The sequence below is a fragment of the Macaca mulatta genome, chromosome 5 (assembly GCF_049350105.2).
Source record: "Macaca mulatta isolate MMU2019108-1 chromosome 5, T2T-MMU8v2.0, whole genome shotgun sequence".
Lineage (NCBI taxonomy): Eukaryota > Metazoa > Chordata > Mammalia > Primates > Cercopithecidae > Macaca > Macaca mulatta.
In genome coordinates, this window is record NC_133410.1 from 47,678,783 (window position 1) to 47,692,548 (window position 13,766).

Consider the following 13,766-nt stretch of genomic DNA (forward strand, 5'->3'; position numbering starts at 1 on the left):
CAACAGAGTGAGACTCTGTCTCAAAAAAAAAAAAAAAAAAAAGAAAGAAAGAAAAGAAAAGAAAAGAAAGAAAGAAAAAGGAAAAAGAAAAAGAAAAAAGGATTGGAAGGGATAAAGAATTCACCATAGGGAACAGAGAGTTACTGAGTGAGGCGTGCTGTCCCATGCACTTTCTCCCCGAGCCCACTTTTACTCCTGACATGCCAGCTTTCTAAAGCTTTTCCACAGAGGGGCCCTTTAGGAATAAGAGCTTTAGGAAATGACTTCTGAGCAGTTACTGTAGAAGGAACACACAGTTTTTCCTCCATTTAGACTATTCTTTAGAATTTCTTCAGTAAGAAAATACTTCATGATTCCTGGTGTATGCTATATGCTATTGTCAATATTGTGGCCCATCTGGGTGCAGTGGCTCATGCCTGTAATCCCAGCACTTTAGGAGGCCAAGGCAGGCAGACTCAAGGTCAGAAGTTCGAGACCAGCCTGCCTAACATGGGAAAACCCCATCTCTACTAAAGATACAAAAAATTAGCCAGGCTTGGTGGCACATACCTGTAATTCCAGCTCCTCTGGAGGCTGAGGCACAAGAATCTCTAAAAACCAGGAGGTGGAGGTTGCAGTGAGCCAAGATCACACCACTGCCCTCCAGCCTGGGTGACAGAGCAAGACTCCATCTCAAAAAAATAAAATAAAATAAAATAAATTGTGGCCCAAGGAGAAATATCCAAGATCATTACTTTTTTGTGTGTTATATTTCCCTTCTATTCTATAGCCTTTGCCCTGTTTACTAGACTGAAAATCATGATGAAGCTGAGACTTTCCCTGACTCACCTTTGAATCCTCTATGAATCTTCTGAGCTAAGAAGACCACCTGACACTTAGAAGATACTAATTCAACAGTGTGCTAACCCAGTATGCAAAGAACCATGGGCAATACTCTGTGTGTGTGTGTCCTCTCTTGCACACTTTGCAAAGCTTGAAAATGGAAGTAAGCAATGACCATTTTCTATATCGTAAACCAGCATATACGGGAAAACGAGGCAGAAAGATTAAATATAACTTGCTTTAAACTACACATCAACTGAATGGCAGAACTGGGAGTTAGATGGAAGAGATTTTGTCCCCCAGCAAGACTTACAAGGTACACTGTTTTCCTTTAATTTCCAGAATACTCTGTATTTTAATATCCATCCTAATTTAAAGAAATTAAATGAGAAAAAAATGTATACAAATAACCAGGCTGGTCTCAGGTGATCTGAGAAGTCATTTATCTCAGGACACCCTCTTGTCCTTTTCCCAAGGCATCCAGAGTCTCCACCATGCACAGGGAAAGGCTTGCCAGGGTATCCCTCCAATATTCCAAATGATTCATCCCTTTCCCACATCACAAATTTGATTCCTGATGTGGCTGTTCCCAGGGTCTTGCGGCAGAGGAAATCTCCTATGTGAATCACGTCTGCATCGCAAAAGGGCCTCAGAGAAGGAGCATGAGCTTTGCAAACAAGCAGATCCTGACTTGTAGCCTCTGCTTTGCCACTTATAAGCCATACAACCTAGGGCAATGTCAGTTTTCTCTCTATGCCTCATTTCCTTTCTCCATAGAAACAGGTCAATGCTGCTCTCTTTGCCAAGCTATCAGCAGGATTAAAGATAATGTTCATAGGTACTTAACAGTGTCTGACACATGGAACTCTGTGATGGTTAATTTCATGTGTCAACTTGAGTAGGCTAAGGGATACTCAGATGGCTGGTAAAACATTATTTCCAGGTGTCTGTGAAGGTGTTCCTATAAGAGATTAGCATTTCAATCAACTGAATGAGTAAAAAAGATCCACCTCTGCCGATGCAGATGGGCATCATCCAATCTGATGAGGGTGCAAATAGAACAAGCAAAGGCAAAGGGAAAGCGAACTCTCTTCTTAAAGTTGGGATGTCCATCTTCTCCTGCTCTCAGACTTTGGTGCTCCTGGCTCTCCAGACTCCAAGGATTCCACCAGCAGCCTCCTCCCCTACTCCTGGTTCTCAGGCCTTTGGACTTGGTCTGAATTACACAACTAGCTTTTCTGTGTCTCCACATTGCAGATGGCAGATTGTGGGACTTCTCAGCCTCCATAATCAATCGCACGAGCCCATTTCCATAATAAATCTCCTCATATACATCTATATATATCCTATTGGTTCTGTTTCTCTGGAGAACCCTGATTAATACAAACTCACTCCCCAAATGGTAGCATATACTATCAGTTTTCACAGTAACCCTAGGAAGTTGCAGGAAACTGAGCACTGAGAGGCTATGAGATTGGCTAAGGATTGTAGAGGCTGAGCCAGAATTGAACTAAATTCTCTCAAAAACAGTTATGCTTTTACCTGACTCCAGGTCTCTCAAGCTTGAATAGTTATGGACTTTTATTACAAAAAAAAGAATATTATGTTCATAGCTAACAATTATAGAACATTCGCTATAAACCAGCACTATGTTAGCCTCTTAATGCGGATATTCTCAGTGAATTCTCACAGCATTATAACATGAGAATTATTGTCACCCCCATTTTGCAGATGGAGAAATCAATACGTGGAGAGTATAATTAACTTGCCCAAAGTCACACAATAATCCAGAATTTGAACTTAAATTCCAATCCTGAATTTGTAAGTGCCACCTATACCTACGTAACTTGATATCATTTAATTACGTGCAGACATAAATTCAGTAGAAACTTCTTAAACTTATATAGCTTGTATACAACTATAAAACCAAAGCAAGTTCACAAATTTAAATACAAACAAGACTATACAGCAAATAAAGTGAAATTAACATTACTTGGATGTGACAGATGGGGTGTTGGCTGGAACTGAATCTCTCTCCCTAAGTAGTTCTCTTGCCATCCACATGCTTATATTATTGTGTGCCACATGACACCCTCTCCCACCTCTTTTCTCATTTTCAATTATAAAGAACCTCTGTTTGTACATATATTGCTATCCTATCATTAGGCCCCATTTTGCACCAGTCAATTGTTTTGTGTTCAGTCTGTCTCTGTTCTTTCTCAACAGGCCAGAGCAATTAAAACAGATCTCAAACACGAAACCAAAGCAGACTGCTGAAATGGCATGTTTAGCAACAAAGGACCAAGCAGACAAAAAAGTACACACACACACACATACATTAAATATTATTGGGGGATAAAATATTTCATCAAATTAAGAAGACAAAATTTAGAAATTGCGGTTTTCAACACATGCATAGCACTAAACCTGTGGTTAACATTCATTGCATTCCCTCACAATAATTTGCATTTAATTTGTGAACTTGGTTTAGTCCCTCAGTTGTGTTCAATAAATATTGACTGCAGTGTCCTTCTACCATCTGCAAGGCACAGATACCAAAGTACCATAATAGAGACTTGAAAACACACACACACACACAATCTGTTGCCTTTATGGAATGTACAAAAACCCAACATCTTCTAGGGTTACAGAGACAAATGATCATATTTACAATCAAAGTTTGGATGAGTCAATAGTGAAAGACTAAAGAGTTCCAGTCATCTGTTTAACAGAAAAGAAAATGAATGACGTATTCTGCTAAAAATCCCAAATGACCCTAAAAGGCCTATTCTATTCATACATGTAGTCTTTTCCCTTTCCACTCAGAACAGATTTAAAAGAATGGGTCTTAAGTACAGTAGAACACATTAATTAAGAGAAATGAAAAAAATCTTGGGATGAATTTGACATTTTTCTTGTGAATACTGAGAATAATGTTTACACAGAGCTTTCTAAGATAAGTCAAATGAATAGAATTTAAAGGCACTTCCAACTTGGTGATTCTATGAGAAACTGCCGCCTCTTTACCAGGGACAAATTCTAACAAAAACTTGGCATTCCATTACTTAGTATCTCATTACTTTTTCCTCCCTTTAAACTAGCTTATAATAGTAACTTATATGGGTGATTTATATTTTATAAAGCGCTTTCACACTAAAAAGAAAAAGAAAAATATTAAGAAACCAGTAATTATATATATAAGCATGGCATAATTTTAAAGATTATAGTTTTTAAAGTAATATCCAGAATAAAAACAGGAAAAGGAAAATCTCCATGAGAAATATGAAGGCAAAAATTTCATTTCCAAAATCACAGAATAATCTTGATATAAGATCGTGTTGATGTAGGCAATTATAAAGTTTCTAAAGACATACTTCCACTGTATTTAAAATTCAAGTGTTGTTTTCTCCCCCTAAGTGATCTTATGACCACTTAAGACTTTTCTATACCTCCTGGCAACCCTCTTCACAACTCCCCTTTGTGGCCTCAGAGCTAAAACCTATCACCAGGTGTGTTTTATTACAGTTGAAAGCAAAACTTACTAACCTATGTGTTTTGAATTAAGTCTAAAAGTGATTTAAATGGTTTAATTCTTAACATTAGTAGAAATTACAATACACTGTGTAAAAATAAATGCATACAGATCCCTTACTGCCTAAGTTTCATGTAATAGACTTCTGAATTCAAGGAATTCCAAAATTAATAAATTCAATCCAAAGATTACAAATTCCCTTGGAGCAAGGACTATGCTAGTGATCTCTGATTGCCACATTTTTTCTCCCCTTTCTGGGGAGTTGGCTCAGCTAGATTGCACTTCCTTATCTGCCATGCATCTAGGTGAGGCCATAAGACTGAGTTCTAGCCAAGGGGGCATGGAAAGAAGTGACATAACATTACTTCCCATCCTCCAAAACCTTTCACACTATCCTTCCTGTTCCATCCCCTTCCTTGTCGCCCTATTGAACTCAAAAGATCCACGGAAAGACTGTGGTGACTGAAAAACAATGAAGCCGTTAGATGGAAGAGGCCTGGGTCCCTGAATCACCATGTAGAAGGCGGTTATATATAATGTAAGGAAGAAAGAAACTTTCTATTGTGCTAAGGCAGGAGTTTCAGGGTATTCTAAGTTATAGCAGTTAGCTATCCTGAATAATATATTCTAGATTAAGAGTACTCTACACCCAGCTACTCAATGCCTCAGAATTTTTATTGATAAAGAGACATGTTGAACTAAATCAGTGTTTTCCAAAGAGCGGTATGGTGGTTTCTGAGGGTTTTTTCCTTTATAATCGTCATTATTTAATTTTTTCCACGCTCACTGCAACAAGAAGAAGCAAACTTTCTTCCCAGTCATTCCAATACCTCTCAAGCGTAATTTAACCTTTCAAGTGTTCTCCTACACTTTTTAGAATACTCATACAAGCATATGTATGTATGCTATATATACATGTACACATAGACATAAACATGAATGCATATGTGTGCATTCACATAATTATACAAGTACTTTCATTTATATTTGGGATTGTGTTGCTTTTTTTTCACTTTTATATACCGTAGATGTCTCAGGTCAATACATACAGGACAAAAAGGAATTCTTTTTAATAGTACTATAACTTTAAAGAAAATGTTTTCTTATGATGATGCTTGATGAAAAGTACACAGTAATATAACAAGGTGTGTGTGTGTGTGTATGTGTCTGCGTGCACGCACATAAGCGCACGCACACATTAATTGCCAGGAAAAAGATCAGTTAAATATCTCAAGCTGAAGTGGTTTTAGGTGGAACTTGGATAAATGTTTGTAGTTACTGTATATAGTTTTATGATTACCTTTTATTCATGGTTTTCCATTTACTGACTGATACAGTTTCCTTTTTAAATAATTGTGTCTAAGGAAAAAAAATTAAATTATTTAAAGGAAAACATTAAATAAATAGTGCTTTACAGATGGCACATATATGGCAAATTCATGTAAGTAGTATAAATAATGGCTGAAGTTTGGACAACACTGGCTGAAATTATCTCTTTATTTTGAATTCTAACATTCCTTGACATTTGTTATTTTGTACCTGTCACTGTATTCCTCGACCACCAAGCCTGCCTAACACACCTTCCAGCACACTGGGAACACTGACTTACACATAACAAGATTCAATCTATAGGGGTATGTTCAGGTAAAACCCCCATAAAGGTTACACACACTAACTCTCAGTCACCTCTCCTGAGATGTAAGCATTTCCAGACAAATCCAAAATGCCTACTTATTCCCACCCCCCAGGTTTCAATACATTTTACTGAAAAGATACAGAAAATGCAGAAATAGATAATGGATTTTTATGGCAACATTTGGCTTCTGGAGACAGATCTCCCACCTGGACACATTTTCAGCCTAGAGTGGTACATGGGGAAATGTCTCACTAGGAAATAAGAATTTAATATGAAACTCAGTGTTGGCATTTGGGATCTGAATCTGGCAGCAAAATGCAAAATGTGGTGAATGGAAATATGCTAATTCATAGTATCTAATTTAACCCATATTCAAACAATAAAGAATAATAGGTAAGACTTATAATAGCACTCTGTGCCTGGTACTGTCCTATGGTTTATGCATATCAATTTGTTTAAGCCTTCCAATGACCACTATACCATGTTACCTCTCCAAAAACAGCAAGAGCAAAAACACCTGTGGGAAACTAACACTAGGTGACAGCAACAGAAAGGACTCCCACTTTGCAGATCTGTGAGGGAGGACAGTCCCTGGCCATATCTAGTATATGAAATATCTACCATCTGCTTAGCACTGGGAGCTAAGCACCATGGGAAGTAGGGTGCTAACTACCACCACAAACATTAATATTTAGATTTGAAAGCAATAACATGTAAATACTTCATTTGTCTTAGGTACTTTTCCTGCAATTCTAGTGAGTATGTATGCTGACTGGAGACTTGTTCAATACAGTCTGAAATGCCAGATGAGTGTTTATCAGATTATAACTATGAATTTTCCCATTTAAAAACCTAAATTAACTCTGCTAACTGCTACATCTAAAGTTTAAGCTTTCATGGAGACAATTTCTAAAGAAACAGAAGCCCACAGAGGCACCCTCTACAACAAATTCCAATTTATCATTACACATTAACAAAACGCTCTTACTCTCCATGTGTCTGCTAAAATGATCTTCCCAGGTTCACTTGGAATTTTACTGAGAGGCAAATTTCTCTGACTCCAGGATTTCAGACCAATGTGATATCAGAAACCTCTTTAGTAAGAACCAGAGAAATATGGGATAGATTTCCCACGTACAAAGCATTTATAATCAAGGTAGGAAATAACTCATGGACACCATTTTGACACCCTAGCAAGATGAATCAAAGTACCCAACCAAAGTTATTTAAAATTTCAGGCAAGAAATAGAAAGATAATCAGACAGCATTATCTGTGGATCACAACTGGATCCAGAGTGCCAAAGAGCCTCAAGTGCAAGAGACAATGGTGATTTGATTGTTAAAGGAAAAAGGACTGGATATTGCTATCTCCTGAGACTAATAAGAAGTGACTGGAAACAGGCTGGCAAATGTAAATGATGAGGAAACTACAAAAATGTTACCCTAAATATAAAATCAGAAGTTATTAGGAAAGTTTAAAACTGATGAAGAACTTGTAAAGTTGATTGACTTTCAGAGACATGTATGTGAATAATATATACAGCAATTGACTATGCTGCTAGGGGACTTTTTAGAAAATTTATTGAACATGCCACAATATTCTCAGTATTGTCTCAATGTTTTAACACAGCAGAGTCAATATGACATAATGGTGGAGCACCCAGGCTTCAGTGACTGGCAAGCTGTGCTTAAATGCCAGCTCCATGGCCCTATACAAATTAAATAACCTCTTCTAGTCTCTATTTCCTTATCTGTAAATGGGGATCTTAAAATTATTAAATTAACATAACCTATCTCCTAGATTATTTTCAGGATTAATTGTGAGATGCTCACAGGCACATAGCACAATTTATCTGGACCCCCACAATCACTTACTGTCAGTTATTTAGTTTGTTTTTGCCTTTAAATATAAGACTTAAATAATTTTTCAGCATTTAAACTTTTTTCCCATATATACAGCCTTAATTTTTAATATTGTATACTAATTTTGTTATACAATTCAATAAGAAAAAATATTTAATAAGATCTTTTTAATATTTCACTGGCATTTACATTGTTTTATTAGGTAACATACCAATATTTTTTCACTTTCTCCTTAAGGATTGAATTCAGTAAATATTCCAGCAACTCAATAAATACAGGAGTAGACAGTTAAGTTTGGCTATAATGCATAAAATATCACAGAACAAACTAGGGAAATAGGATAATAGCAGAACCATTCTTTCTCTTTAAACAGAATAATATTTTAAATAACTATTTTTAAAAGTAAATTGGTCTTATTTATCAATTATCATAGAAATGTAGGGAAGGCAGGGCACAGCGACCACCTTGGGCAACATAGTAAGACCTTGTTTCTACAAAAAAAATTTAAAAATTACCCAGGTGTGGTGGTGTGCACCTATAGTCCCAGCTACTCGGGAGGTTGAGGCAGGAGGATTGCTTGAACCCAGTTCAAGGCTGCAGTGAGCTATGATAGCACTACTGCACTCCAGCCTGGGCGACAGAGTGAGACCATAAAAGATATGCAGATGAAGTCTAACAACCACTCAGGACAATATTTGCTGAGTATATACTATATGCTAGATAATGCACTAAGCACAAAAGACATGGAAGCATATGTCCACACAAAGACTGATACAAAAACGTTCATAGTGGCTGTATTTATAATAGCCCAAAACTGGAAACAACCCAAACATCCATCAACAGGGGAAACAAATTGCGGTACAGCCATACAATGGAGTACTTCACAGTAATAAAAAGACATGCAATATTGTTACAACCAAATGAATATATCTCAAAATAATATGCTAGTCGAAAAAAGAGTACCTGCTATATGAGTTTGTTTATTCTAGAATTCCAGAACATGCAAACTAATCTATCATGTCAAAAATTAGATCAGCGATTACCTAGGGATGGTGGGAATGAAGGGGGAGGTATGAAGATAAAGTGGCATGAGGGGTTATGGGCATATTCAGTATTTCAGTTGTAGTGATGGTTTCATGGATGTCTACCTAATGTCAAAACTCATCAAATAATGCAATTTAAATACATGCAGTTATTGGAGCATACCTGTATAATGCTGAAAAAAATATGGCCCCTGCTCTCGGGAACTCTGAAGTCTGGGGACACTTGAAAACTATAAAATTCTTTGGTAATAATTTAATGTTCTAAATCATAAGCTTAAAACTGCAATAACAACAATGGTAAAAGAAAAAAAATGAGGAGAAAGATTAAGCAAAATAATTCTGGTTTATAATGGGCCAGAAGTAGGTAATTGATCAGCTCTTATTTAAATGAAGGCTCTGTTCTAGTATTTATTCCAACTTAGAAAGAACTCACCCATCCATTTGATTCACTTGGTCTTAAATGAAAATGAATAAGAAATAAAATAAATTCAACAACTCCTACCAAGGCTGCTGCTTGGTCCTAGCCTTCTCTTTATCACCCCTTCTTCAAGGCAGGCCTAATAAAAGTCACCAACTGGATGCTCAGCAAAGGCACAGCCACTCCCTCTCCAGCACCTGCAGCAGAGCCTGGCACCTGGCAACCTGGCGCCTAGCAGGTGCCCAATAACTTTGTTGAATAAGTCAATGAATGAATGAATAAATAAATAGGAGGGGACTCAACTAAGTGGAATTGTTAAGAAGCTAGGCTTTTCTCAGGCCTAATTTCACAATATCCAATTGTAACCACCACTTTTTATTTTCCTGTTTTTCTGATTTTTTTTTTTTTTTCTTTTAAGAGATAGGGTTCTTGCTACATTGCCCAGACTGAACTCCTGGGATCAAGCGATCCTCCCACCTAAGCCTCCCGAAGAGCATAACCAGCACCACCACTTTTTCTTAACTATACCATTTCCAAGAAGAGTTTTTGCTTTTATTTTTTTATCTTCTATCTTTTTTTTTTTCTTCTGCTGCAGCTCTCTCAGACCTATACCACACCAGGTGCAGCACAGGCATGCCAGGAATCTCCAGGACCTGCTTCCTGGAAATAATCCCAGACTCTGCTTCCTCTCCTCTCTATTCCATCAAAGTGTACTGCTGCACACAGGAATAGCCAAGTGACAGCGTAACTGTCCCATTACAATCTTCAGAGATAAACGTAACTACTGTCAAGGGAGAGATGGTTATCATTGGATATGTTACTGAGCATCTTTTGGCTTGTTTGTTTGTTGTTTTGTTTTTCTTAGCAGCAAAAAAGAAGGCAGGTCCTTTAGCGTAGGTTTCAGTTCTTAGGTTTCTATGGTTAATACTGACTAGTAGCACTTTGCTTCTCTAGTAGGAGTGTGTGTGTTCTGAGGCTTTCCAGTAAGCACTTCATGTGTTAGGGTTTTTTTTTTTTTTAAATGATACTTTATATCTTTATGAAAGTGGAAATAACTAGAATCACATAAACATGATTTCACATCAAGAGGAACTTGGAAGAGATAAGCTTTGTAAGTTTCTGTTGGGTGACAGTTACAGATGACAAACGGGACAAGATAGAAAATGCAATTTCCGGGATAGATGGTGGGTGGCAGGGGCAACAAGTAATTCAAATACGCAATGGCCAAATCTGTGGAACAAAACCTACCACTGCAGCCCGAGGGGAACTCCATTCCCACAGCACCTCCTAGTATCCCAACCATGACCAATGGATTGATGAAGTGATAACTCAGAGCAATGACAGCCCTGAGGGTGGGAACCCTGTGGCAATTCTCCTAAAGCCTTCCCCTGGGGCTGGATTTCTGGAAAGGAGCATCAAAAGGCTCACAGCCTCTTGGAAACTGTGCCTCCACCCTGCCCATATCTAACCAGTTCTTCCTCAAAGAAGAGTCCCACTCCCTGCTTATCTGATGTTAGTGGAGGGCACAGAGGCATGCGCACAATTATGAACTGGAAATATAAATTACTTAAAACTGAACTGAGCTTTGCTAGGGAACTGCAAAAGCAGAACATTAACCCGGTCTTTAAATCAGCTGCTACTTGGCCCTATATCTCTCTCTAGTTCTCTTCAATGTTAAAGAGATCACACTGCAATTTTTTTTCTAGATGTCTTTAAAATATTAAACTGCATATAATGGCAGCTTCCCTATACCCTTTGCTACCCCCTATAAGATAAACATCCCCTCCTTGTTTTCAATGAATACAGTCAGCCTTACCAGGTAAAATTTCTTCCTCTTGCTTCTCTACTGGGAAGTTTGATGAGTAGATGATAAGAGTTGGGGGGAGTGAGGAAGTGGGCCCAGGGAGAAGGAATCACCATAACAGCACCCACAAGAAGAGAACATGTATTTTAGAGCCAGGTCTCTAGTAGCAGATGATGAATTGCCCATCAACTCTCCCCTCAGTAAAATACTCAGAGAAATACACAGAATTGCCTCATTCTGTATTCCATGGGTTTTTGTGGGTTTAATGCATGCCAATCACTGCTTTTACTACAGTTTCTACAGGAATATTCATTCAACTGGTGTTGCAAATAACCAACTTACAGCAAACTTTTGTAACACAACCTACGAACTGGGAACATTCTGTAGATAAAATTATTTTTAAAACGATTTCTTCCACTGACTGAGTGCTTGATGATATTAAGGAAGTTCTGTTGATATTTAGCAGTGTGGTGATGGCACTAAGATTCTGCTTAAGCTGGGGGCTCCCTGACTTCTGGAGATGAGTACTGAACCATCTGTAGAAGAAATGATGTGGTTTCTGCAAGACAATGGGAGTAGGAGGGATTTGTTACAGATAATGAGGTGGGAGGAAGTGTGACTAGGGTTACTTGCTTGGGTGATGCACACAGCGGTTCACTGTACTATTCTGTCTACTGCTGAGTAAGTTTTAAATATTCTATGATAAAAGGTTACAAAATACTTCTCAAATATTTTTTAAAGCCTGATCAAAGTCGTAGCTGAATCTACTTACAAACTTTTTTTTTTTTTGAGAATACAGAAAGAGCCCATTATAAACAAGTAAAAGTAGAGATGGAATATTTCTTAATTGCTACTAATAAAGCTTTTGCTATCCTTGTTGTAAAGTGTAGACTGGACTCAGAGCAGGAAGCAAGCCTTAGAAACAACAACAATCCCTATGTTTACACAACTGCTCGTACAGGTCATGTGTGCACAGCTCTTTGCATTCATTGATCTTAAAGTGCTCCATAATTAATTATAGAACCACTGACTCTGCCAAAGTAATGAGTCATTTAGCATCTGCAATTCACTGTTGGGTAAATGGGGCACTGAGGTTAAACAAATTGATCAAGGGCAAATGAATAAGATACAGAAACCTAGGCTGCAATGCTATACTCTTCGCTGGCTATCACAGCTAGGAGCCTTAGTTAAACTATTCGTCCCCTCTTAGTCTGCTCTTGCTAATGCAACTAACTCTCAATTGCTCTAGTGAAACTAACTCTCACTTATCCATGTTGCACAGGGGACTGGCATGCAAGTTAGTAGACTGAGTGGGGAAGATCCCTACTCAGTGTGGGCAGGCCCCTCTGGTTTACACGTCTTATATCTCCCTGGGCTAAGAACCAGCAGGACTCCATAATAGAGCTTACTGTTTAAAAGCAAAGAGTCTGAAGCCCAGCTGTCTGAGTTTGAATCTCAGCTCTGCTACTTACTCACTATATCTCCTTGAACAAGTTACTTAACCTCTCTGTGCCTACATTTCATTAGCTATTAAATGGGATGAATAATAGCACCAGAACTTCATATGATTGCAGTAAGAACTCAAAGAGTCAATTCATGTAAAGCTTTTGGAAGAAAGCTGACAAATGGTTTAAGTGCTTGATCAATTTAGCTACTAATATTATTTTTGAAAAGCATACTAGCGCTTAGGAAAAATAAAAGCAAAAGCCACTAGTTTTGATTAAGGAAAGATCCTCACACCTACCTTCTAAACTCCAAGAAAGATCTTCTGAGAATTGATGTTGAATTTGACTATGTCTCATAAAATAAAAAGCCGTGAATGAGATGTTTCCTCAGGTCATGACAAAAATCAGTTTTCTAAAATTACACGAGGCCATAATAGAAATGACCAGTGTCTACCAATATCCACTCTTTTCAAACAGAAAAAGAAATTAACCTTTCCTCATGGGTTTTACAATTCTGTTTTTAAAATGACAGTTGACGTTTCATGTGACTCCACTATTTTTACCCTTTGAGGCAGTTATTTTAGTTCTGTCTTACAGTACGAAACCAATACTGAGCCAGCCAGTGACTAGATTAGCACTTCCTTTTTACGTTAGGAACAGTTGATCTCTGGTAACTCACAGCCTTTAACACACGATAGCTGGGAGCATCTTTGGTCAAAAATTTTTCTTCAAAGCATTAGAGTGATGTTACAAAGACATATTTTGCCAGTTTGTCAGGCTGTCTCGACGGCTAAGTCATATTCCGATGAATATAAAGATGAATATATGTCTGATCCTTCTATAAACACACAATTTGGATGGCCAAAAAATATCACAAAGCTATCCAGAGGCAGCACAGAACAATGGTTCAGAGCTCTGGGAATCAGGCTGCATGGGCTGGGGTCCACATGCCCACTCTGCAACCCTGGGCAAAGTACTCAACCTCTCTGTTCTTCAGTTTCATCATCTGTAAAATGGGAATAGTAACTGTATCTGCCTCATACAGTTCACAGGATTAAAGTTAATACTTACAAAGCATATAAGACCATGCTAGGCACATGATAAGCACACAAAAATATGCCACTTTGGCATATGGATTGAGTTAAAGGTACTTAAAAATAAACAGCACATGCAAGAAGGGCACTGTCATCTTCCTTGTTCTTC

The 13,766-nt window shown here is 37.8% G+C and overlaps 1 protein-coding gene across 5 annotated transcripts in view; it reads right to left on the reverse strand.

The window, feature by feature from the left end:
* Positions 1-13,766, reverse strand: part of TEC (tec protein tyrosine kinase) — a 140,773-nt gene that overhangs the window by 47,921 nt on the left and 79,086 nt on the right. Inside the window, exon 1 of one of the 5 annotated variants that reach the window (XM_078003375.1) lies at positions 12,863-13,085. The exons of the other annotated variants lie outside the window; for them this stretch is intronic. The gene's annotated coding sequence lies outside the window, so the exon portion shown is untranslated. Of the gene's footprint in view, positions 1-12,862; positions 13,086-13,766 lie in introns of those variants that run through there. 5 annotated transcript variants of the gene reach the window in all.